Source organism: Perissodus microlepis, chromosome 22 (genome assembly GCF_051167445.1).
Source record: "Perissodus microlepis isolate ML-2025 ecotype Zambia chromosome 22, ASM5116744v1, whole genome shotgun sequence".
Classification (NCBI taxonomy): domain Eukaryota; kingdom Metazoa; phylum Chordata; class Actinopteri; order Cichliformes; family Cichlidae; genus Perissodus; species Perissodus microlepis.
Genome location: NC_140481.1, coordinates 33,022,693 through 33,046,224, shown reverse-complemented (window position 1 = coordinate 33,046,224; position 23,532 = coordinate 33,022,693). Strand labels below are relative to the sequence as shown.

Here is a 23,532-nt window from a genome sequence, read left to right as displayed (position 1 = left end):
GCATCTAATAACACAGATCTTAAGGTCGAACAGATCTGAACATCTTTAGGATGAATCCAGAGGAAACATCTCCCTGACAACGAGATAAATCTGTAATGAGATCTAAGTCTGCTGAAAAGGCAAACAGTTCAACTGGTGTTTAATGTAACTGAAGAAGAGTCTGTGCTTTATGGACTCCTCGTCATCAGCCTCGACAATCGCACCAGCTCAGCTGCCGGGTTTCCTTCCAAATGTGACAGAAACTATGAATGGTGACAAAAATACGTGGATTAATTCTCTGCGTTCTTGGCCACTGTTGTTGTTTCATCCATTTAAATAAAAACTGAATTCTGTTGTGAAAGATCAAAAACAATATCTGGGATCCTTTTTTGTGCAACTTGGGATCTTTGAATATGTGAGAAGCTTCAGTGCATGACATCATCATCAGTGCATGGAAGGTTACTGAAAGTATAAACCAGTTGTGACCAATCTGCAAATGGCAGGGGAGCAACGAGCCACTGTGTAGGTTACACCGGACAGTGCTGTCCAACTTTGGACGTGAAAGGGTTCAGAAAGTTCGGAATTGGGTCATGACTGGGTCATTTTTCCATACACTTAGATATAATATGTGGCTTCTCTCAGGGTTAATAAAAAGACTATGATCCAACAGCTGAACAAAACTGAACAAAAACCCAACACTGCACTCAAATTCACTAAACAGGGAAAATTCAGCACAAAAACTAACAGCCGTATGTTTTCATCATATTTAAATTTTATTTCTGTCTTTAAGAAGAAATTAGGAATCAGTTGTATGGAGGACATCATGTAAAGACCTGGACCTTCTCCCTCTATGAAAATGGCTTTATATGTCGTACACATCTAAAATAGCCGACATGTCACTTCAGAGTCCCACTCCTGAATCTCAGAGCTGACGTCTTTTCGATTATAAATACGGAGGAGAACGCTGGATCAAACTGTACACCCACTTCCTCCCCTCCCAGCGGAGCGATGACCCACCCGCTGACGTGGCTCTAATCTCCTCCACATGTCTGACTCCTCCATACTGTGTCAGCTCTAATTGGCCATTACAGCAGCCATGTGTCGCGGCCCACACTGTAGCCTGGGCTGAACTTTTAGCCTAGCTGATTAGCCGACGTTAGCCTCGCCACTGAGATCAGCAGACAGACCCTTCTGTGATACGATAAAGGTCCCCGTGTGTCATCACCACAACGTGGCACCAACGTAATGACGCCGCTCCTAATTAGGTGGTTACAAGGCGTGGCGATAAGTGCTGCAGCAACACGTGGCAGATAATTCTGCTAACCTGCAGTTTACCTGGGGGAGGCTGACGTGTGCTTGTTACCCACAAAGAGTCAGATACATACAAACATTGATGTCACACCTTTTCTACAAGTTTCAACAAGATCTTCAGCCTAAGACGATAAATATTTACGTCCTGGAGGCCGATACAGACCAACAAACCGAGCAAACGACTGAATAGCAGGGACTGAAATCCTAACAAGCACAATGTTAAACTACTCTCAAGGAATGTTACTGATCTTCATCTGCGCCAGCAGGTGGCAGCAGCGTGCACAAACTTGTTCTCAAATAATGAGCGCTAATAATCGTAATTATATTTTCACAATAAAGCAGCAATTAAATAAACATGAATCTGTAACAAATTAACTTTTGTTCTAACCTTAAACTTAACTGGCCCCATGACCAGAAGGTTGGGGGTTCAAACCCACTGAACGGCTACCCTGAGGTGCCCCTGAGCAAGGTACTGTCCCTACACACTGCCCCCCAGCTGTACACGTACTACTGTGTAGTCTAATGCAATGCTGTAAGAAAGCATTTAAATAGAATCGTAGAGATGCAGAGTCAAAGCCTGTATTAGGGACGTAATAGGAGTTAGTGTCATATGGTCACAGTGGTCACAGCAGGGTAAAAACATGACAGACTGAGTGTGTCTGCGTCCTGAATAAGCTCCTGATGATTTTTAATAGAATTTAAAAAGAAAGCCTTCACACTGTTTTCACATTGCCTTCCATTGAATGTGTCCCAAAACAAATTAAGCTGTCGGTCTGTGACAGAAACAGCAGTGAGAAGTCAAACGTATCAAATGTATTCACTGTACAATAACGCTGCCAGAGACCTACTGAGACACGACTCGTGGTTCTGCATCCAAAATCCTGAAAGTCAGGAGCTGAGTTAGAACGGCCGTGGCTCGGCTGAGCGAAAGGATAGGCGCCGGCTGCGGTGCGCAGACTCCCAGTCAGGCTTGTGGGCGCTCTCTTCGATGTGATTGAGAATCTGGTATATCTGGCTGCAGTTGGCAAACTCCGACCCTGTGTCAGGTTGAGTTTGAGGCTGATGCCTAGTTGATGAAGAAATCTTAAACTGTTTCGCTCATTTCTGTCCATCCATCCACTTTTCAGGGTTTGCACTTCGCAGCTCTCTGCTTATTTCCACCTCCATTTGCTTTCTTCTTGCACTTCATAGACTAGCTTTGTATGATCCACCGTCCAAACTAATCTGTTCTAGGCCTTGGTTCAGACACCACGTTTTAGCTTCTGCTTCTTTAAGACCATCCGCCCAACTTTCCTCTGATCGGCTTAAACTGATCTTGAAACTTTCTCCATCACCTGGATGGAAAAATCACAACTCTGTTCCTTGTCAACGCTGATTTGAACATTTCCTTGGCCGTATAGAGATCTGTGGAAACAGACACGAGGAGGCTTCACCTTTAATTGATGCTCTGGCTTCTTGTGTTTGCAGCTGTATCCAGACCGCCGCGCACCGCCTGCTTATTTTGTGTCGATATCGCCAACAACAAGCTGTCCCTGAATTCACTCTATTAGCTTTGAACAGAGCTGTGACTCAGATCGCCTGATTTGCGATTTACCAGTAGCTGAGGGGCTAACAGCAGCTCCAGTCATTAACAGCAGCGCCAGCGCACAGCAAATACACACCGCAGGCTTCTCTGGAAGCCTAGCAACAATGTACCTGATTGGGCTAATTACACACTCTTATGCTGTTGTGTTCAGACCACCAGTCCTGAATTAATAACCTCAATCACTTTCTTTGGCTTTGACAGAATCAGACTTTTTAGCAGGTTCAGCTGACTGAAACTTTAACAGCCTCTGACACCAACTAAATGATCTCATTTATGATTTAGATCTTTTGTTCAGCTCGACATCAAAGAGCTGATTTCAGCACCGCAAACACAGAGTAAACAAACCTGCACGACTTTCTCTCACCGCGTTTGAGTATCGAACGTCGTGTCAGCCAGCGACTGTTGATGCAGCTCAACGGAAAGCCAGCGAACGCTTTGGTCAGTTTCACATCGTGACTTCTTTCAGCTGTTGGCCTTTACGTGCACTTAACGACGTCCTGACGCGGTGCAACACTTAGCTCAGCTTGAAACGTGACGAAGAGCAAAGCAGGTAAACAAGCTTTTTCTCCAGCTCATTTGAAATCCTGAGCAGCTGCGAGCCAAACAGGTCTGAGTGACCTCTCAGCAGAGCTGTAAACAACTAAGCTGCCGGCCGCCGGTCCTCTGATGCATGCTGGGAAACAGACAAACAAAGAAAAGCGTCTGTATTCGAACGCTAGCGTCACACTGCCAAAGCCCAGCAGCCTGAGAGAACGAGGTGTGGCGAGAAGCTGGGCTTTCTGGGCTGAGGAGGCTTGAAAGTAGGACTGTGTCTGTGCTGACGAGTCTACGCTGAACAGAATGAGGGCGGCTGCAGCGCGACGCCTGCTGTCAGACTGTTTCAGCACCAACCTGAAGAAGTGCTTCAGAAAACCGAAGGATGGATGGGAGGAACAAATGGTGCTCGAGTGACAGCTTTTTGTGCACTTACGCGATGCTCCGTCATGCTCCGGTTGAGGTCGGCTGTGCTGTGGGGCTACAGCCCCCCCACAGCAACAGGCTGAAAACCTGCACACACCCACAGCGCTACCAGCTAAGCGAGGTCAAATTGGAAAAAAATGGGAATATTCCTTTTCCCGAACAAATCCAGTGATCCTCCCCTTCGCTGCACTCACAGAGAAAACAAAGCAGAGCGGCAGAGACGCGTCTTCCGCGGCCGCTCGCTCCTGCCGAGCCGCCGTGGGACGATCGGCGCAGAGATGGAGATCCATAATGATGCCTCCCAGTGAGGAGCAGCACTCCTGCTGTGCTCAGCGCTTGCCGGTGAAACATAAAGAGAGGTGGATGTTGTCCCTCCCTCTCTCTTAACATGCAGTTTTCCCCTCGGCCTCCTCCTGGGAGCAGCCGGTACCGGAATAACAGACGTTCACGCGTCTCCTTCAATGGGAAGAAAATGTGCAGAAACCAATCAGCGATTCATTAACTCGACTCTTGCTTTTTAGAATATTAATGAAATATTCTGAGGTTAAATTAAATCATAAATCATTCCACATGAAATGGAATTTAAACCAGTTTATCCAGTAAACTGTTTAAAGTGTCACTGAAAACCAGCAGAGGCGCCACTTTCTCCTGTGGGAGTAAAGTAGTAGTCAGTAAGCTAAATACCTGAAGATGTGCAGGGCCAGCTGCAGTTTTAATAACTGCTCTCAGTCATTTATTTAGGAAGAAAACAACAGAGACCATATTCTGACTGTGACTGATGGAGGCTACCATCAGTGCGATGCTGTTAGTCTCATAGGCTCTGTCTCTGCACAGCGTCCCATGTGTCAGTCTTTCTGACTCTTTGACCTTCTGTACTGGAGCGCTGACCCCCCCGTGCCTACAAAAGGACGAAGACCCCAGCGAGCTACCATCACCCTGCGTTTGGTTTTAGAGCTTTTCTGCTGCTCTGCTGTTTCCAAACTTTAAGTTACTGTAGATGACGTGGAGGTCGAGTGATGGGCGGGAACACCTGTGTTTGTCGGTCCAGGGTCTCACTCACACAAACCACGACTCCTTTTTCACAGTAACGCAGCACTCGACTGTTCATTGGCAGAGAGCTTTTTCTCAGTAACACTGCTGCTGTTTGACACACACACACACACACACACACACACACACACACACACACACACACACACACACACCTGAAGATTAATTCAATCATTCCCAGCTCTGAATTCTGTAAACACAGAAACAGACAATATTTCCCGTCCAGGACCGTCGACCGTCTCGATTGGCTTCAGACAGCAGACTCACACTTCATTTATCAGAGGCAGTGTGTGTGTGTGTGTGTGTGTGTGTGTGTGTGTGTGTGTGTGTGTGTGTGTGTGTGTGTGTGTGTGTGTGCGTGCTGACCTGCAGATGTATTAAGCAGGAGTTTGTTTCCTGACGCTGCTCTGATCACGACTCGTGTGAGAGCGTGTGAGGGGTGGTGAACACAGAAGCTACAGGTGAGCTGCTCCTCTGAAAACCTGGCAGAAACACAGATTCAATCTGACAGGAGACACACACACACACACACACACACACACACACACACATATGGTCACACACAAGCCAGAACACGACAAACTCCAGCAGCTCTGACCCCAAACATGCATCCTCCGCCTGCAGCACAGCCAGGAGATGAGTGTGTTTGTGTGTGTGTGTGTGTGTTGCAGAGCTGGTTCCTCCATGTGTTGCAGCAAAGCAGCCAGCAGTGCTGCGATGCTCCACTGAGCAATGTTGACTAAACAGCTCAGTGTGTGTGTGTGTGTGTGTGTTTTCATGCATTCAAATCATTGCTCTCCTACAAAGACTCACACAGCAGCACTTCAGTGTCTTTATTATTGGAGGTGAGCAGATTGATGGAGCTGAGACTCAAACTACCAACCTCCAGTCTTGCTCCAGAGCTGTGGAAGCATTCTGGGATGTCAAGCTTGATGAGCTTTTCACAAAGAGGACTCACCCAGCACCTCACAGCTCAGTTTGGGTCATCAGCCAATCTTCATTGATCCAGGTGTGAAAACAATAATGAAAACGAGCGTACCTGATTTACATGTCGTCAGTCCTGCACGTCTTCTTCTCGTGCACCTCTGGAGGGATTTCTCTGATGACTCGAGCTCAGCACACGTCGTATCGTCTCATACTCGTGCCTCTACATTGTGTGCGGCACTTCCTCCAAAGCCTTTGGTTGGATTTTATTTTTGGGAAGTAGACGATGGGGTAGATAAAGCCAAATATGGAGAGGAGGTGTTGAGTGAAGATGGTGTGTTTTTAATACCATGCACACGGTTCAGGCTGTGTCTGGTGACAAAACAAGCCGAGGTAAAAATAAGATGAAAGGTTCCTGGTCTCCCTCCTCGGCCGACGTGTTGCCTGCAGTCGCAGCAGTGATGCACGCCGGTTGAATACAGACGTTTGCTTTTTGCAGGGGTTTAAGGTCAGCGGGGAAGTGGAAGTGTTCACAAAGCAGCTCACTCTGAAAATAGCAGCCACTCTGCAAACTCTTAAAAACCCAACAAGCTGATCTTCAAACACACATCACCCGGTCCCATGTGAGGTTTCTGTTTGTGGGGACGATTTGACCTTTGGGTCAGAGACGCAGCACCGAGGGGTCACAGGGCTGCAAACCATTTCAGGGCCTTTCAAACACCGCTTTGTAAATTCGTTGTCACGTCAGAGAGACAAAGGAGAAAATACTGATGTCACAGTGATGTCAGGAAGGTCATAAGCGATCTGTGAGTTAGCAGCGAATCCACAGCTGCTTGAAAAGCTCTCGGTCCCGTTCGTTAACACACTTTCTCGTCAAACTTACCCACAATCCCCCGAGAGCCTAATTCACAATCTGCTGTTCCTCTCCACGAGGTGAAGCTGGCGATAGCTGACCCGTATCATGTGACTTTCCTAGTTTTGGTGGGACTGCAGGCCACAGATTTGAAGCATCAGCAGGACTCTAATTGATTGCTTTAAATCATTGCCGTTGGTTACGAGAACGTACCCGGGGCCCGCAGCACGAACATCTGTGGAGCCTCTGCAGCGTCTGAATAATCACAGCTCATTCCTCACTGCTCGTTAGCATCGATTGCTGTGAAACAATTATCTGAAAAGTTGGAGAAACTCTAAGACTTTCTTGTCTGCTTAAGCTTTTAAAGCACCGTCCCGCAGCCCCCCCACATGAAGACCCATTAATTATCATCCCATCACTGTTAGATAGACTTCACATTATTTTGCTGCCTCTTTCTAAGTGTCTGTACTGGAAGCAGGAAACGGTACGAATATGCCGGTTTTGGTGGTGTCGTGAAAGCTACGGCACAAAGCAGCACTGATGGAGGGGTAAGCATCAGCTTCCTCAGAACAAAGCCGTGGAGACACCTGATAGAGGAACGAGTGGAGACACCTGGGCAGGAAGGAGCACACATGTCTGCTTGGTGGATAAAGAAAAGCAGAAATCCTCTCTCACTTCACCGTATGGCCTCATCTGGTTCTGCTGTATGTGATGCAGTCTGTGCTGCGAAGGAACAAAGTGCACTGGCACCACAAACTATCACAGTACCACCAACTTATGGCCGATAACCACAGTATGTGTAACCAGTGAATTTCCAAATCTTAACACACAAAGTCGTCCGTGTATCTCAGCATCATGTGTTTGCCAGTAAAAGTGGAAACAAACAAACAGATCTGATGCTCCCAGTTTTCAGTGTTTTGCAGAGAGCGAGCTCATTAAAGGTTTGCAGAGGTTCATATTGGGGGTCGAGCGGGGCCAGGAAGTGCTCCGTGTATCGGAGCTGCTTTTTGTTGCACTTCATATTCTGAAGCCTTTCATCTTCATTTCCTGCCTGAAGTAAAGTTAAGAGGCAGGATCGATGAGAGATCAGAGCCTCCGGGAGGAATTAGTGTGTTTCATGGAAAGGTCACAGCGTCCATATTTAGTTATGTGACCAGGGAGGACGCTGCTGCAGTGCGCGCACACACACACATACACGCGCACACACACACACACACGCACACACACACACACACACACACACACACACAGACTGCAGATAATGCCCAGACACCTGCAGACACCGATCACATGATCAATGTCTCCACCAACAGGAAACGATTAAGAATCTGAAGTAACGACATTTACAATGAACCAACTAACGTCCTCCAGCCCGCCGGCTGTGTGTCTGCTGGAGACGTGGACGTGGGAGTGTTCTTCTTCCTTACACATTTATTAAAAACTATACTGAAACCATCTCAGGCTAATGTAACCAGGTCATACTGTTATAATTACCCAAACCGATCCTGGTGTACCTGCCTGACTGCACCTGAGCTAGCGTCATTATCAGTTAGAGCAGCAGCCCCTTTTTTGTGCCACGGACCGGTTTTCGCAGAGCGCCCTTTAAGGTGTCGCGGACACACAAATAAGGTAAAGACCGTCCAATAATAATGTTGCTGTTACGGCCAGAAGCTCAACGATGACTCATGACATCTTTACCACCAGGCGTCTGTCGTGGCAAACAGGTCCAGTGGGGATTCACGCTGCCTGCTGGGGGCTGCTGCACTGCATGGTACTGGGACCACTGGGACCACCACTGTGTGCTTGCACTGATGGTAACCAGTCACTGTGTTGGTTTGGGAGGATTACTGCTGGAGACCAGCTGCTGGTCACTGTCACATGACTACTCTGGGACAACCAGCAAAAACACACCAACAACAAGCCAAGAAATAGTTTTTACTACAGTTTGGATTAAGCTGACAGCACTAATGTAGTAACTGCTCATATACACGGCTTTAATAATGGAAACCTGGTTCTTGTGACTCGAGGTTATGACTTCAACATAAAACTGCTGAGACCAGCAGGTACTGACAGATACTACCAGGTACTGCAGTGGCCCTGGGTACTGCTTAAAAGCAGCAAGGACTGCTACTGGGAACCAGTGTGGGTGAGAACTTGGATCTGCTGTTCTGCACAGAGGGCACAGCTGCAGCTGAAAAATGCACTGAATTTAAAAAATGGTATGCAAACATTATAGATTTGACATTGAAGCTACAGATTTAATGACTGCTGATGTGTAAGCTGCGTATGAACGTTGACAGAACATCTTTACTAAATAAAGCTGCAGTGAAAACGAAGAAGTAAAGCTGTAGTACATAAATGCCACGGTTAGCCTCGGTGAAAACCAATAGCCCCATTAAAAGGTGCTTTTCTCTGGAAGGAACTGAAGGACCGCAGTGCACAATTACACTGATGCAGAAATATTAATAATAATAATGAAAGAAGAAAGCTGAATGCAGACAGAGGGATCCTCCTGCAGCTGCACCGCTGCAGCTCGACTGAAGCGATCAGTCAGCGTACGTCTCCTTCCAACAGCAGACAACAAACGTTACAGCCCCTTCACATTTATATGAATCTCTATGAATAATTCAACCCTGGTCATAACTGAGACATTACACTTTCACAGCAGAACATGAATCCACATCCACGTCAGATCTGATCTCTTTCCTGGCACGAGCTCTGAAGCTGACCTTTTTAAAACATCGACCCAGGAGCACAAAATCAAACGTCTCTGTAACGTCATTACAGCGATCCACAGGCCCCACGCAGCCCACCGCAATATTTCACACGGCAGTTACACCGCTGGTTACTCTCATCTACGTCAGCCTCCATCATCCCCACCTTCATTCTTCTGGTTTCTCAAATGTTGTAGAACAGAAGAGCTTGTTGGCTAAAAGTGAGACATTAATAACTGAATCAATAACCAAGCATTCGGTGTGGAAGCACAAAATGTTTGTCATGCCAGTAATAAATGTGTCTTTATTACCCAGGGAGAAATTATCATCAGGGATGAGGTCTGACGTAAAGCCAGGACACAATTATTCCCTCATAAAGTTTGTCTTATAAACATAAAAACTTTTCTCTGATCACACATCCAGGAAAGCTGCACGCTCAGAAACAGGCCAGGCTTTCACAGGACACCACCTCAACCCCACTCTGTGACGGTTAATCCACCAGTGGGCACCACCTCTGGGATCTAAATGATCAATTGCAGGACGGGTGTTTCTGAACAGATGGATTCGTTTTGAATATTGAAGGTGCTTCTCAGAGAAGTCCAGTGTCCATGAAAAATGAAATATATATATATGCAGAATGACTTAAGATTTGTTTTTTCAGTTGAGTCCGATTTGAAATGAGCAAACTGTAAGAAAGGCTACATGCTTGTCGGCCTGGTGATCAGCTGTGTGAGAGCAGGAACAGCTGCTGGCAGAGCAAACAATGGAAACAGTTTCCAGTTGAAATGCTGAGAGCGTCTGCAGGTCTAAGCCAAGAGTCAAATAGCTCAATGCAGTGGGGTTAAATTAAGACCAGCGCACAAATAAATGAAGTGAATGTTCGATGGCAGCCTGCAGAGTTTGATCATCATCATCGTCACGGGAGAATAAAGGCGATCCTCCTGCGGACAGCAGCGAGCGAGTTCAGCTGGAGTGAGCAAAGCAGCTTTAGCCGACCAACTTTCAGACACGCGCTGTTTTATCTCCTTTCATGTGCGTTTCCATTGTTTGCTTTTAGGCGCATTTGTACAATGAACTCTCCCTGAAGCTCTTCTGTTTCCTGCTCGGCGTTAACGGTGTGCGTCTCCCGAAGCCATTAACGGTAAACAGAGGTGATTTTCCTTCATTGCGGTGAAGCAGGATATCAATACAGCTGCCTCAATTATCCACTGCGTGCAGCCCAGACAGTGACGGAGGAGGTTTGACCCCCTTAAAGCTTCCATCAGCTGAGCTCACTCCACCTGTGGTATGTGCGGGAAAGGAGAGGAGGAAAAATGATGGAGGCTCCATAATCGTTATCTCCCTCCGCCATTACTTACTGCAGGTAATAGCATTCCCAGACAGAAGCTCTTTAGGAGCCGCGGCTGATTGTGGCATCTAATAGAGCGGGGATGGATGTGACCGAGTTTAAAGGCGGAGACGTTCCATGATAGCGAGTTTAATAGGCGAAGGAAACGTCCCCATTTCAACCAGATTTGCTTTGAATATATTCCTGCAGAGCTTCAGCTGTTTATGAGTCCTCCAGGTGAGTTAAGGTGAGCTGCGCTGCACAGAGTAATGATTAATACTTATAATAACTGTTTGCTGAAGTCTTCTCCTGTGGAGGTTCGGCTTTGCCAGCAGAACCGTGGCATGTTTACGCCTTGTGATCGGTATCATGTTGTGTTTAAGTGCCAGTGTGTTCATTTCAGCCTTCGTCTCCCTCACCTACTTACTTTGGACAGAAACAAAGATTTGTGGCAACAACAGTAAAACTAGAAAACTTGAAAAGCTGAAATGATGCCAATAAATTGGATGCAGATGTTCTGACTGCACTTCAGACAAAACATTTGATCCTGCGTGCACTGCTGCTGCAGTCCTTCAGTCTGAGAGCCGAAGCAAGAAGAAGAGGAATAAGAGCGACGGTCCACGCGGCGCACCCGTCACTCTACAGAGTCCGTGCGCATCAGGAGATATTAGCAGGAAGTCGTTTTCACTTCAGACCTATTCATAATCTCATCTTCATAATCATATTAGAAAGTGATTCACATTTAAAGTGCTGAAATATATTTAAAAAAACAAGCTACATGTTTTTCTGTCATGAAGCAGAGTTAGGACCCAAATGCAGAAACAAGGAAGTCAACTAGGACTCTGTAAGGAAACACAGGACAGAGTGGAGACACCTGGTCACACAGCTGAACCGAATCTGCTGACCAACCAAGGGAAGCAAAGAAGAACACCGCACGAGACGAAGGACCTTCAAACTAAAACAGGAAACACAACATGAGACCGACACATGCAACCCTGACAGCACAGAGACACGACACGGGGAGATGAACAATGAAGATGAAATATCACAACAACCCAGGAAATAAACACCAAAGGGAAACTGTGACCATGGTAACACCAGTGATCGTAAAATCGAAGAAGCCCAGGACCGCGGCATTTTCTGCAGCGCAGATTTAACACGAGTATTATTCTGGGCCACGGTGTAACGTAACCAACGACCCAGTGATCACCGTCATGAGCCGGCTGAAAGGAAAAACATTATCTCTGTTTTATTGTTGGTGTTTTTCTTCAGGTGGGAACAAAGAAAATGCGGCGTGTAAAAGAACGAGGGAGATCTTGGATGGTATTTAACTCACGTGGGACTAAGAAGATGATCATGATTTACCTGAAATACTCCGTGTGAATAACATCTCAGTCATAAACTCAATTTTATTCACAAAAAAGAACATATCAGGTGTTTAACCTGACATTTCTTCGATGGCAGCAGCAGGTCTCATTTTGCAGCTAATGAGGTCATGAGCTCGCTTGTTGCTCCTATGACTCCCATGATGCACTGGGTGTTTCTTCTTCACTCACTATGTGTTAACAGACCTCTCTGCACTGAATCGTACTTGTTATCGGTCGCAGCAGATGGCTCCGCCCCTCCCTGAGCCCGGTTCTGCCTGAGTGGGAGTTTTTCCTTCCCACTGTCGCCAAAGTGCTCGCTCATAGGGGGTCATATGATTGATAGAAAGCATCGAGAGGCAGAGGATCACCAAAACTGGAACAATTTCAGAATAATGTTTATTCTGAAAGCATCAGTGCCTGTGGACCTGGCAGCTGGCACATCTGGAAAGGCTCCATCAGTGCTGAAAGGTATGAACAGGCCGGCAACACGTGCTCCATGCACACGTGTTTTTCAGGGGCCGCCTCCACATTTAAACAGCACACCGGAGCCACAGACAAACCACAGCTTAAGACTTTACTGCATCAATCAAACTCTTTTGTTTTAACACCTCCAGGTTATTATCACGCCTCTGAACTAAAGCACCCAGAGTTAATTGTCGAAGCTGTGAGTGGCGTTCGGGAAACGCAGTCCTCCATAATCAGCCAATCAAGTCGTGCAGGAGCTCATCTCAGAACGCACCTCTCCTCCATTATTTCAGATCAAAATTCAAATCACACACTCTCAGCCCGTCACTGCGCCTCACACACACACACACACACACACACACACACACACACACACACACACAGGCGGGGGTTCACCAGCTGAATAAAGACTCATTGATCTGCTCTTCCTACGTGGGACCATGACTTCTGAGTCTTGTGTACTATTATCGCACGTAAAAAGATGAAGGATTGAATGCAGGGAGCACGGAGCCTGACCGCCGAACGCCTACGATGACGCAGTCCAACACATGCAGAGGAGAGGAGGAGGAGGGAGGCACATTTAGGATGCAGGCTATATCCAGCACAGAGATTTAGAAAAGATGGACAGAGAGGGAGAGGAGGAGGAGAACGGAAGGAGACGAGAGGATGAGGAGAGGAGGGAAGACACACAGGATGATATAAGTTAATCCCCAGAGGAAGTGGATCTGTGTCTGGACGAGGTGTGGCGTTTAAATATGTAACCAAAGCTCCACAGTAATAATTATGGCCTATTTTCCAGCAAAGGGGTTTCACCTGTAATTTCACTTCGTCCTCAGCCTCGTCCTTGGACTTTAGAGCCAAAGGGAGGAAATAGAAAGTTTTGGCTCATCTAACAGGAACACACAGCTGTGATTAACAAACGATCATTTTAACATTAAAATGATGCAGAACTGGCCATTAGCATCTCTGTTGGACAGTCACCAGATTACTGCCAGACCTGAGACGACGTTCAGCCTCATCTCTGAAATGTCCTTTATTGGTGGATTTCTGCGCACACCTTCAAGGAGCAGAGATAACGGTGTTATCACAGGATGTGTGTGTGTTCAACAATGCAGCGACATGTATGCTGAGAGGCGTCCAAACTCTGTGTCTGAGTAAATCCAGCTTTGCTCTCGTGTTTTCTCCGTTTCATCCATAACCTTTGAAGCTGCTGGTAGTTCAGAGATGACGGCACACACGAGAGCAAAGACCTTCCAAAGCGCTCCAGCGATTTCATCCACTTATGAGAAGAGCTGCATTTCTTTTACTCGCTGTACTTTTCATCAAACTCTGCATAGCTCACACCTAGCTGTGCACGGAGGAGAACACGCTGACCTGCAGGAGCCCACCATGGCTGACTTTTGGAAGCTTTCTGTTAGCGGAGATTTCCAAAAACAAGAGTGAGTCTCAGCTCATATTAGCAGGAAACATAAGTGATACTGGATGTAAAATCCAGGCAACTACTCTTAACCTCCTAGGACCTGCGTCCACATATGTGGACGTCACATTTTGGGTTATTTAGACCAAAATACTCAATTTTGCTCTACAAGGGCCTGATATCCACTTACGAGGACGTTATCCTGCTACTGTTCCATCAACATTTTAAACAAATGTCCTCATATGTGGCTCTGATTTTCCTTAGAAACAAAAATCAGGTAAAAAGAAAATTGGTAATTTTTGTTTTTACATTCATCAGGTGCCAATCAGCCCAAATATCAAAGAGAAATTAAAAATGCTGCTGTGGAAGAGTCTTAGGAGGTTAATGCCGGCTCAAATCAGCTGATAACCAGTTAGTAAACGTCACAGCGATGCTGCAAGCCACTTTGCAACCAGCCCCTACCTGTCTCTACCATTCATGCTGTATCTGATACCAGATCTGTTGTCTTTGGTGCCTAATCTGTTCAATAAAAGGGGCAAAAAAGCGCAGCTACTACTCACATCATATGTTTGCCATCATTAAACTTTTATCCCTCTAAAGTTTTGCCTATAACTAAATAGGGCTGCCACAAATGATTATTTTGATAGTCGACTAGTCACCGATTATTTTTGTAATTAGTCGACTAATCAGATCATCATCCATCGGACGTAAAACGTACAGCTTATTGCACCAGCAGCATCTGCTCTTATATAACTATCATTAGCTTACAGCTTTAAGTGTTTAAGGTCTGTGCTAACTAAAAATAAAGACAAGATGATAGTTTATTAAATTTTAATGAAATTTGCAGATTGTTTCGGTGAAGTTTAATAAACTCCTTGCTATCTAAAATATAACAGGACACCGGAGTAAATTCTCGAGCATCTCACACTTCTGATAATCAGCTGTCTGCTTGACGTTTATTCAGCTGTGTAAAAACTATAACTTTAATCTCAGCCAAACCGATTTACTCAGGAACAAAAAATACTAAAAAAGCCAAACAACAACATTTTTAAGTTCTCTAAGTGACTTATATATGTTTAACCTGAGTAGCGAAAGACCGCGGTGGGTTTGAAAACGATTTGCCGGGAGTCCGGTGTTCTCACGGATCTAGTGAGCCTTGCCCCCGGCTAGCTATCGAGCTAGTGGGTAACAGACGTCTCCGAAAACGTCGGAGCGCTTTTGAAAATATGTGGTGTCTTGATAAACTGAGCAGATATTTGAGGTTTACACAGCTACATTCTCGCCTGAAAATATGTTAAACGTTTATTTTGTGACCCAGAAAGAATAATAAGAGTAATATTAAAACTAACTAGCTGCCGCCATTGTTGGAAACTGAGCTGGGCTGCGCTATGAATTCTGGGACACAGTTTCTTCTTCTTCTTCTTCGGGGTTTAACGGCAGCTGGCATCCTTGTACATGCAGTGCTGCCATCTTCTGTTTCAGTGCGTTATTACACTCTTAAATCCTACTACTTATTCCTGCGTCTTTTGTGATCTTACAAAGCTTCAAACGACGCGTCGACTATTAAATCAGTCGTCGACGATTTTGATAGTCGACGTAATCGTGACTAGTCGACTAATCGTGGCAGCCCTATAACTAAAGCAGCACAGCAAATATCAGGCGACCTGATCGATTCAAAGCACCAAGAGTAAAAATGTGTGCTGCGTCGCAGTCGTGTGCAGCAGTGGTTCAGACGACGGCAGGAAGCCACAAACCTGCACGCCTCCCACAGGGTCACGCCTGAGCTAAATGCTTTGTCTCTGCATGCAGCACAGCGGCCGACACGGCGCTCTCACCTCCACCAGCAGAAGGATCAAAGTGGAAAGAAACAAGATCTTCACTGAACAAATGTCCAGGAAGTTTATATCCACTGATGAGCCACCGGGAATATCACCGTCAACTGTTCCCTTCAAAATAAGAGTCTTCAACGAAATGTAGCACAACAACATCTTAGCATTTAACCACAGCCTGTACATAAACGATGGACTCTGTCATTAATGGGTTTCTGGATTCTCGGGGAAAAGAATCAGACACACGGCTGTGTGTTGTAAAGAAACAGCTTCATCTCAGGTTTTCCAACAGGCAGCCACAGCTGCTGGTGTCGGCTGCGCAGGGCGATAACACAGCTTTCTGCTGATGCTAACACCATATTACATAGAGATGTCGATCATTGGTGCGAGCAGCACCAGGTCAGCACTGAGAACCGCTCACCCTGACAGGTGCAGTCGTGAATGATGTGAATATTGGTGCTGTTTCAACAGTCTCAACAAAAACCCAACCTCAGTCTAGCAAACCTTTGTGTGATACTGTGACTGCCTGTTTCCATCCATCACATCATCTTGGAACAAAACTGGGAGGGACAAAGGAAGGAGAGAGGGAGAGAAGGCAAAAAACTGAAGTACTCACGGAATGAAGATGAGGACACGAGGAGCCGATATCAAAGGATTGCTTCGGATGACGGAGGTCGGTTAAATCTGGGAAAAGTCCGGGTCGGACGGTCACTGCAGAGAGTACGATCCACAGAGGAGAGCTTGGAAAAGCTCCAGGGGAGAGGAGGGAGTTTAAGAAGAGGAACTGAAGCTTTGGGGACGGTCGATGGGAGGAAATAAAGTCTGTGCTCCGTCCTCTGCAGATTCAGCCTCTCGCTGCTTTCTGCCCTCTCCTCTATAATACTTTTATCTCACTCTTGATATGGAGATTGTGAAAACTGCAGGGAGACTGGACATGTCCATACTGGGACTGTGAGTCTGGAAGGCGGGATGAAAAGGGACTTGGAAAGGGTGAGGGAGATGGGGAATGTCTCTGAAGGGAGATCCAAGTGAAAGTGTTTGCAGAAGGTAAAGAAAGAGCATTTACGGCAGGAGACAGAGGGCCTTGCCTTTATTTCTCTGCTCTGTTTTTCTCTCGACAAAAACTCTTGAAGACAGATTTCTTTTGTAGAGGAGATGAGGCGAGCACCCGGCGAGGGCAGCAACAAACTCAATTAGAGATGGACGGAGATAATGGTGTGTATCGGTGGCACCTGCTCTGCCTCCTCTTTCTCTCTCTGTCTGCTTTTTCCACCTGACTGCCAAGATTAAGGCATATAATCAAATTCTCTTAATTGGCCCTGATTGTGGAGACGAGCCAGGAGTCTCTCCTCGTGCTCTGCCGCTCCGTGCAGGGAATGACAAAGAGTCCCGGGCAGCCGGAGCTCCTGTCAGTCACGACTCTGGGCACCGACAATCGACTCTACCTGCTGACTCACACCTGGCTGCTGCGTCTGCTGAGGGTTGCCTCCCCAATCCGGCCGTATCCATATCTACTCCTCCCTTCTATCGATCACCCAGAATGGACGGCGGGCTCCTCCCTAACCCCGCCTCCGGCTTTGTTCTCAGGCTCTCTTCTTCTGTCGTTGTGTTTGTGTCTAATCGCGGCTGCTCCCCCCGTGTCTAATCCCCATCTAGATCTGCTGTTGCTAATTGGTTTCAGGTGGCACCGGGAGAAAAGGAGGGCGGCGGGGAAGATTTCATGCCGCCGTCACCATTAATTAAAAAGATGATTACTCAGAATACAAAGATTAAAGATGAAAATAGGAAGTGCCGTGGCTGATAATGAGCCGGTAGCACTTTATGAACCCTCACTCAGCGTCTCAGTTTGTGTTTTGTGGGAGTGAGCGTTCGCTCATCTGGCAGCGATCGGCCTGTTTGAAGGAAAGTTTGTGGGAGGGCTCTTCAGGTCGTCCTGGCTACATGTTAGGAGGAGCCACACGTCACCTCCTGCGAGGCGACATCGCGAAGAATTGTGTCGAGAAAAGAGCGGCGTGTTTTTTTTTACATCCACCGCGTCCAGGCTGCAGATCGGCGTCAGTGTGGAAACAGGAAATGACAGAAACAAAGCGCATCCAGATCAGCCGAGACGTCTTCTGTCTTTGGTGTCCTCAGAGCAGCAGCGGGATCGGAGTCCCAGCCTCCGGCGGGGGCTGCTGATTAGCAGGCAGGTCAGTAAAGTCGCCAGGAAGGCTCAGGCCTGCGGCTTTTTTGGTAACGATGGATTCGATGAGGTCGAGGAGATTCTGATGATACCTGCAGTGAAAAGAAAAACAGCGTTCGGTTTCAGCAGATTCGTATTAATGCAGGTTAATTCTTTCCAAACGGGAAAAACTCAGACTCCAGTTTTAGAGCGTTTCAGTTTAATATGAGCTTCACTGGAGATCTGGAGGAGATTTAATATAAAACCCATGTTTTCCTCTTTATCACATCTGCTTTGCTGAAAAGCCTCACAGATCGTAATTAAGTGAAGAGGGTATTATGACAGAGACAAATGCTGCAGAGCCTGTTTTCTAAAACCTGTGGTCTCATTCAACTGTGTTATATACTCAGTTATATTAGTCTAAGGAGCCTTATGGTGGAGCATGCATATACCAAACTGCAACCAAGGAGGTTTAACTGGAACGTGTCACATGTTGAGTCCATCAGTCGGGTTTGGTTGAGCTTTGACACCAAAGTTTCGTGATGCACAGACATGCATTTGTTTTCTAACTGACCACCAGGGGCGTCTTGGATCTTGGTGCCCAGGTGTTGCAGAACCCCCCCTCCCCCTTCTTTAGCTGGAGGTTTCTTCCTTTTCCAATGCTGCCAGACACTTAATCATAAAGGTTCATCTGACTGTTGATTTTCTCTGTATCCTTGTAGGGCTCTCACCTTACAATACAAGGCGCCTGTGATTTGGTGCTATATAAACAGAATAAGATAGAATTGAATTGAAGGGAACATAAGTCATGATCTTTTCCTGAGCGTAACCCAGTAGCTTTAGGGCCTAAATTACAGTGCAAGTTAGAATGAAACCAGACTGGGCCCGAGTCTACTGGTCTAACGTCGTGTGTTTGCCTCGTTTCAGGTTTATTAAACTCCTCAGAAAGCCTCCGATTCAGCATTTTCACCTGCAGCCGGTAACACAGACACAGGTTTCACATGAACACAACGCATTCACACATGTAAGGACTTACCCGTTATATTGTTTTAGAGATTATGGAAAGAAGCTATTTGTAAATACAAGACTTTCACCTCACCTTCTTTGTCTATAAATGTCTTCTCAAAAGCATCTTTATTTCAACACAAGAAAAAAATAACAAAAAAAACTGAAAAGAAAATTCAGTCGAGATGAAAACAACAAACACGATTATTGAAAACTTCCTTCAGCCAAAAACACAAAAACAACAGAAGTCGATGAGTGAGAGGAGCCAATAAAAACATTTAAATGACGGCAGAGTGGGAGGAGCAATGAGGTTTACACATTCATCGTGTCCACACAGGGAAAAGGACCAGAAGGAGAAAAGACAAAGGGCTGATGTAGCATCATCTAACTCAAGCCCGCCCCCTGTGGGGGGGCAGAGCCATTGCAGGGGGGGGCGCGGTATGAAAAGGAAAAAAACAAAACAAAACGCTTGGACACTGCTAGCACGGCGCCCACAGAAACGCAAAGCAGGAGATGAAGCATCGCTGAATATGTTTCCAAACCAACTTCATTCCAACCCAAAGACTAGAAAATATGATGAAGCAAATCTTCCCTTTGGCTTCACCTGCACAAGTGCCGAGGTTGGTCTCCCTGCAGGATTGGTTTCCCTTCATGGGGAGCAGCGCTGGGCTGTTTAAATCACAGACTAACAGGATCCCACAGCTGTTTATGTTTTTAAACCCATTTTGCACAGAGAGGCATTTTTTGAAAAATGTATTGACAGCAATGTTGAATATTATTACACAGGAAAAAACAACCCCATATGGTGAAAAATATATTTTAAAATATATTTTTATATATTTTAAAATGTATTTTAGCACATATATTTTTTGGCCATTTTTTGTATATTTTGAAATATATTTAAAAATATTTCAAAATACAATTTAAACTTATTTAAAATCATCCAAAAATATATAAATTTAACCCTTCATATATTTCTAAGAAAAACACATTCACATGTAACAGCTGAAAGAAATCTTTATTTGATAAAACATACATATAGCATATCAATCAGGCAAGGAATATTCATTTTACAGTTTTATTCTCATTACATAAACGTTCTAAATGCTGAACGATAGGCTACAGGCTAATTGCTAACTAGAACAACAATACGTCGTTCAAGTGGAACAGCGAAGCGCAATTACGAAAGCCAAGGGTCACATGATTCGGAAGGCACTGTGGGCATTGTAGGCTCAGCCAATCAGAGCCAGCGGATTTCGATACACGCGCATTTTGCGTTCAGTGCCTTCGTAACTTGAATTTTTCGTTAAACGGGGTATTCGTAAGTCGGGATTCCACTGTGTGTGTGTGCATATATATATATATATATATATATATATATATATATATATATATATATATGTGTGTGTGTGTGTGTGTGTGTGTGATTGTATGAACATAAGTCAACATACTTAAAATGTAATTTCTTTTCCTTTTCCAGCACTCTCAGTTCCCCCAGCTTTCACTGCAATCCTCAAAGCCCCTCTGGACACATTGGGAAACCTTGTCCTATTTAGATCATGGAAATTAGGTATCAAAATATTAGATGCCTTAAAAACTTGTATAAATAGTAAATTTTCTAACAAATAGAAAACAATGTTATTTAATGATATTGTTTTGTAATTATTATATTTTATTTTTGTATTTTTTATGTAAATATAATGGCAGATAAATTACATCATCAACAACTATTGAGGTCATGTACATATACTGTGCATTAAGTCGATATATCGATTATTGTGACAGGCCTACTGTTTTGGTATCATAACGAGCTTGCCAAACATGCATGACCACTAAGCAATGTCTAAGCAGTAGTACTGGTCTGAATGACAACAAACATAACTAGTGTTTGGGAAGATCTGTTAGAAAACAGTTATTATTTCAATAATTATGATTAGCATGTGACACAGACACTGCATAAAAAAACTACAACAACAAATACTTACTTTAGGAGGATGGGAGAGGGCAGCATGAGGTTCAGACTGTTCCCTGCTCAGATGCAGTGTACGAGGACAATCAGGGCTGTCACAACAATGGGTGGGGCCAAGTGGCTGCAACCCTAGCTACAATGTACAAGTATATATAATTACATATAATATATGTGAATAAAACAAGAATCTGTTTAGGTTAGTCACTGTGCTGACTGATGCTTGCCAGGTTTATATGACTGTAAACTGCACAAAAACAGCAACAACATTAATGACAATGACAAACAAAATTACTCAGATTTATGTCAATCTCACATCAGGAAGATCTGCATTCGATTTCATGGGCTGAAATAAATAGGCAGAAACATTACTGCTAAACAACCAAAAAACTCTACGAAGCCTAAAAATGACTTAAAAAGCGAGGAAATGTGGAACATTGTAATTAGCGAACATTAATAAAGCATAACTGTGCTTTGTTTCTAACCTTGGTAAGTACTCTGTAGCCAGAAGGAGAGGTGGGATTTCTGTGAAAGCCAAATTAAATGTGAATAGGTTTTGATAGTTATTGTATATAACAAGTGTAAACAGTTTTATTTGTAATTTTATTTCCCTTTCTGAGAAGGCAGAATAATAAGAAAAGGCAAAAGTACGTCACAATATAATTCATTAAGTTACATATTTTGATTACCAAATTATGGAAGCGTGGAGCTGCCACCCAGACAAAAGAAAAATAGAGCTATATCACGTTATCACGTGAAAAGTTTATTGTTCTAACATTGTGTTTTTCATGTTTGTATAATATAATATCACGTTATTATAATATACATAATCATCACATTCGTACAATATTGTAATAACGTGATATTACATTCTTCAAACATGATAGTATATTGTTAGCACGATATACTTTTCACGTTATAACGTGATATACTTATATTTTCTCTTTTGCCTGGGTGGCAGCTCTACGCTTCCGTGCCAAATAAGCGAGAATAAAGTAATATTATATTTGAGAAAAGGCACCTGCTAGCTTGATGATGGAGGCTTCGTAGACCGGCCACCCGCCTTTTGCCTCCTTGTCGCCACTCCACCAAATAAAGGTCCGTTTCCTCCATGCCGGCTAATTATTCATCCTCATTAAAATCTCGTATATGTTCAGTTGGCAGAATTGAGAATTTTACATCTTCCAACCACTTAATTAACGCGAACATAATCGGCTTGTTTCTTCCCGTCTCCTGTATCCGGTGTTCTGACAAACCATCCTACTTTGGCAAAACGTCCTACCGTAAGTAGTTTATGCATATTTCTGCTGTCACAGAGTCATTCCAGCACCAATATAAGTAGATATGACGGTTTGCCACTGAACTTTGCCCATCAGAGTATGCTTGTAGCTCATATGCATATAGCCAGGATGGTTTGCCACTTCATTTTACCCGTTAAAGTATGCTTGTAGGTAACATTCACAAAGGTAGCATGGTTTGGCACTTCATTTTACCCGTCAGAGTATGTGTGTAGCTGTTAATAACAAAGGTAGGATGATTTGCCACTGAATTTTAGCAGTTTAAGTATGCTTGTAGGTGACATTCACAATGGTAGGTTGGTTTGGCAGTTAATTTTACCGGTCAGAGTATTTTTCTAGCTAATATTCACAAAGGTAGGACAATTTGCCACTGAATTTCGTGTTGTGCGCATGCGCAGAAACAACGGGTAGGATGGTTTGCCAGAACACCGGCCGTTCCTCTCACTGTCAGAATTCGCGCCTCAGAGACGTCGTTATTTTTCAAAAGAAAGAAAGAAAGAAAGAAACAGCAACAACTACTAAACAGAATTTTTACACGTTCATTGCACATTTGTGGGAATGTTTAAATATTTACTTTTTATTAATTACTTTTCATTTTATCTTTATTTTTAAAATCACCATGGCAATGCGCATGTGCATACTCTCCTGCACGCAACGGGCTTTAGAGTTGACGTAACGCTGCAATGCATTGTGGGAGCGCAGCACCATATTGGCAGGCCATGAATCAAAACAAACACTCTGTGTTGGAAGGAGCAATTCTGAAAAGTAGCTCAGAAGAAAAAGGACGGTGTAGAGACAGATTGTGTCCAGATGCAAAGAGACGGTACTTGCAAAAAACCAGCGTGCATTGGAAATGTGGACCCGTATGAATACACGTAAAATAATCACACCGTGACGCCTCTGCCTTTGTAAATGGAGTGACAGTAACTGTGTGTGTATGTAAGCATGTAAAACCTGCAGATAGATTAACAGTATTTTGTCTCTGTCATTCTGCAATTCATCTCCTGTAAACAATAACGTGGCCACAGCGTGACGTGAAAAAAGGCACGTACCTTTGACGTTGCGTGACGAACTCTGTATTCCTCGTCCACACGGAAACACAAAAAAGGAGTTTTAAAAAATCTCAGTTTTCGGTGATTCGAAACGCCGTTTACGTGGACGAAACAGCTGCGTTTTCAAAAATACCCGTGTAGGTGCGGACGCAGCGTAAAAGAGTTAGTAGTTTATTTTATTACTACCTGTAATTTATTGCAGTTTACTTGTATTTGTTTAATTGTTTACTAAATGTTTGAGGTGTGAAATAAACCGCAATGGAGCAAAA

At 44.7% G+C, this 23,532-nt stretch overlaps 1 protein-coding gene across 3 annotated transcripts in view; it reads right to left on the bottom strand.

Moving 5' to 3' along the window:
• Nucleotides 1-23,532, bottom strand: part of LOC146363615 (glutamate receptor ionotropic, kainate 5-like) — a 210,903-nt gene that overhangs the window by 171,074 nt on the left and 16,297 nt on the right. For all 3 annotated transcript variants that reach the window (XM_084918751.1, XM_084918750.1, XM_084918752.1), the window contains exon 2: nucleotides 16,398-18,055. The gene's annotated coding sequence lies outside the window, so the exon portion shown is untranslated. The remainder of the gene's footprint in view (nucleotides 1-16,397; nucleotides 18,056-23,532) is intronic.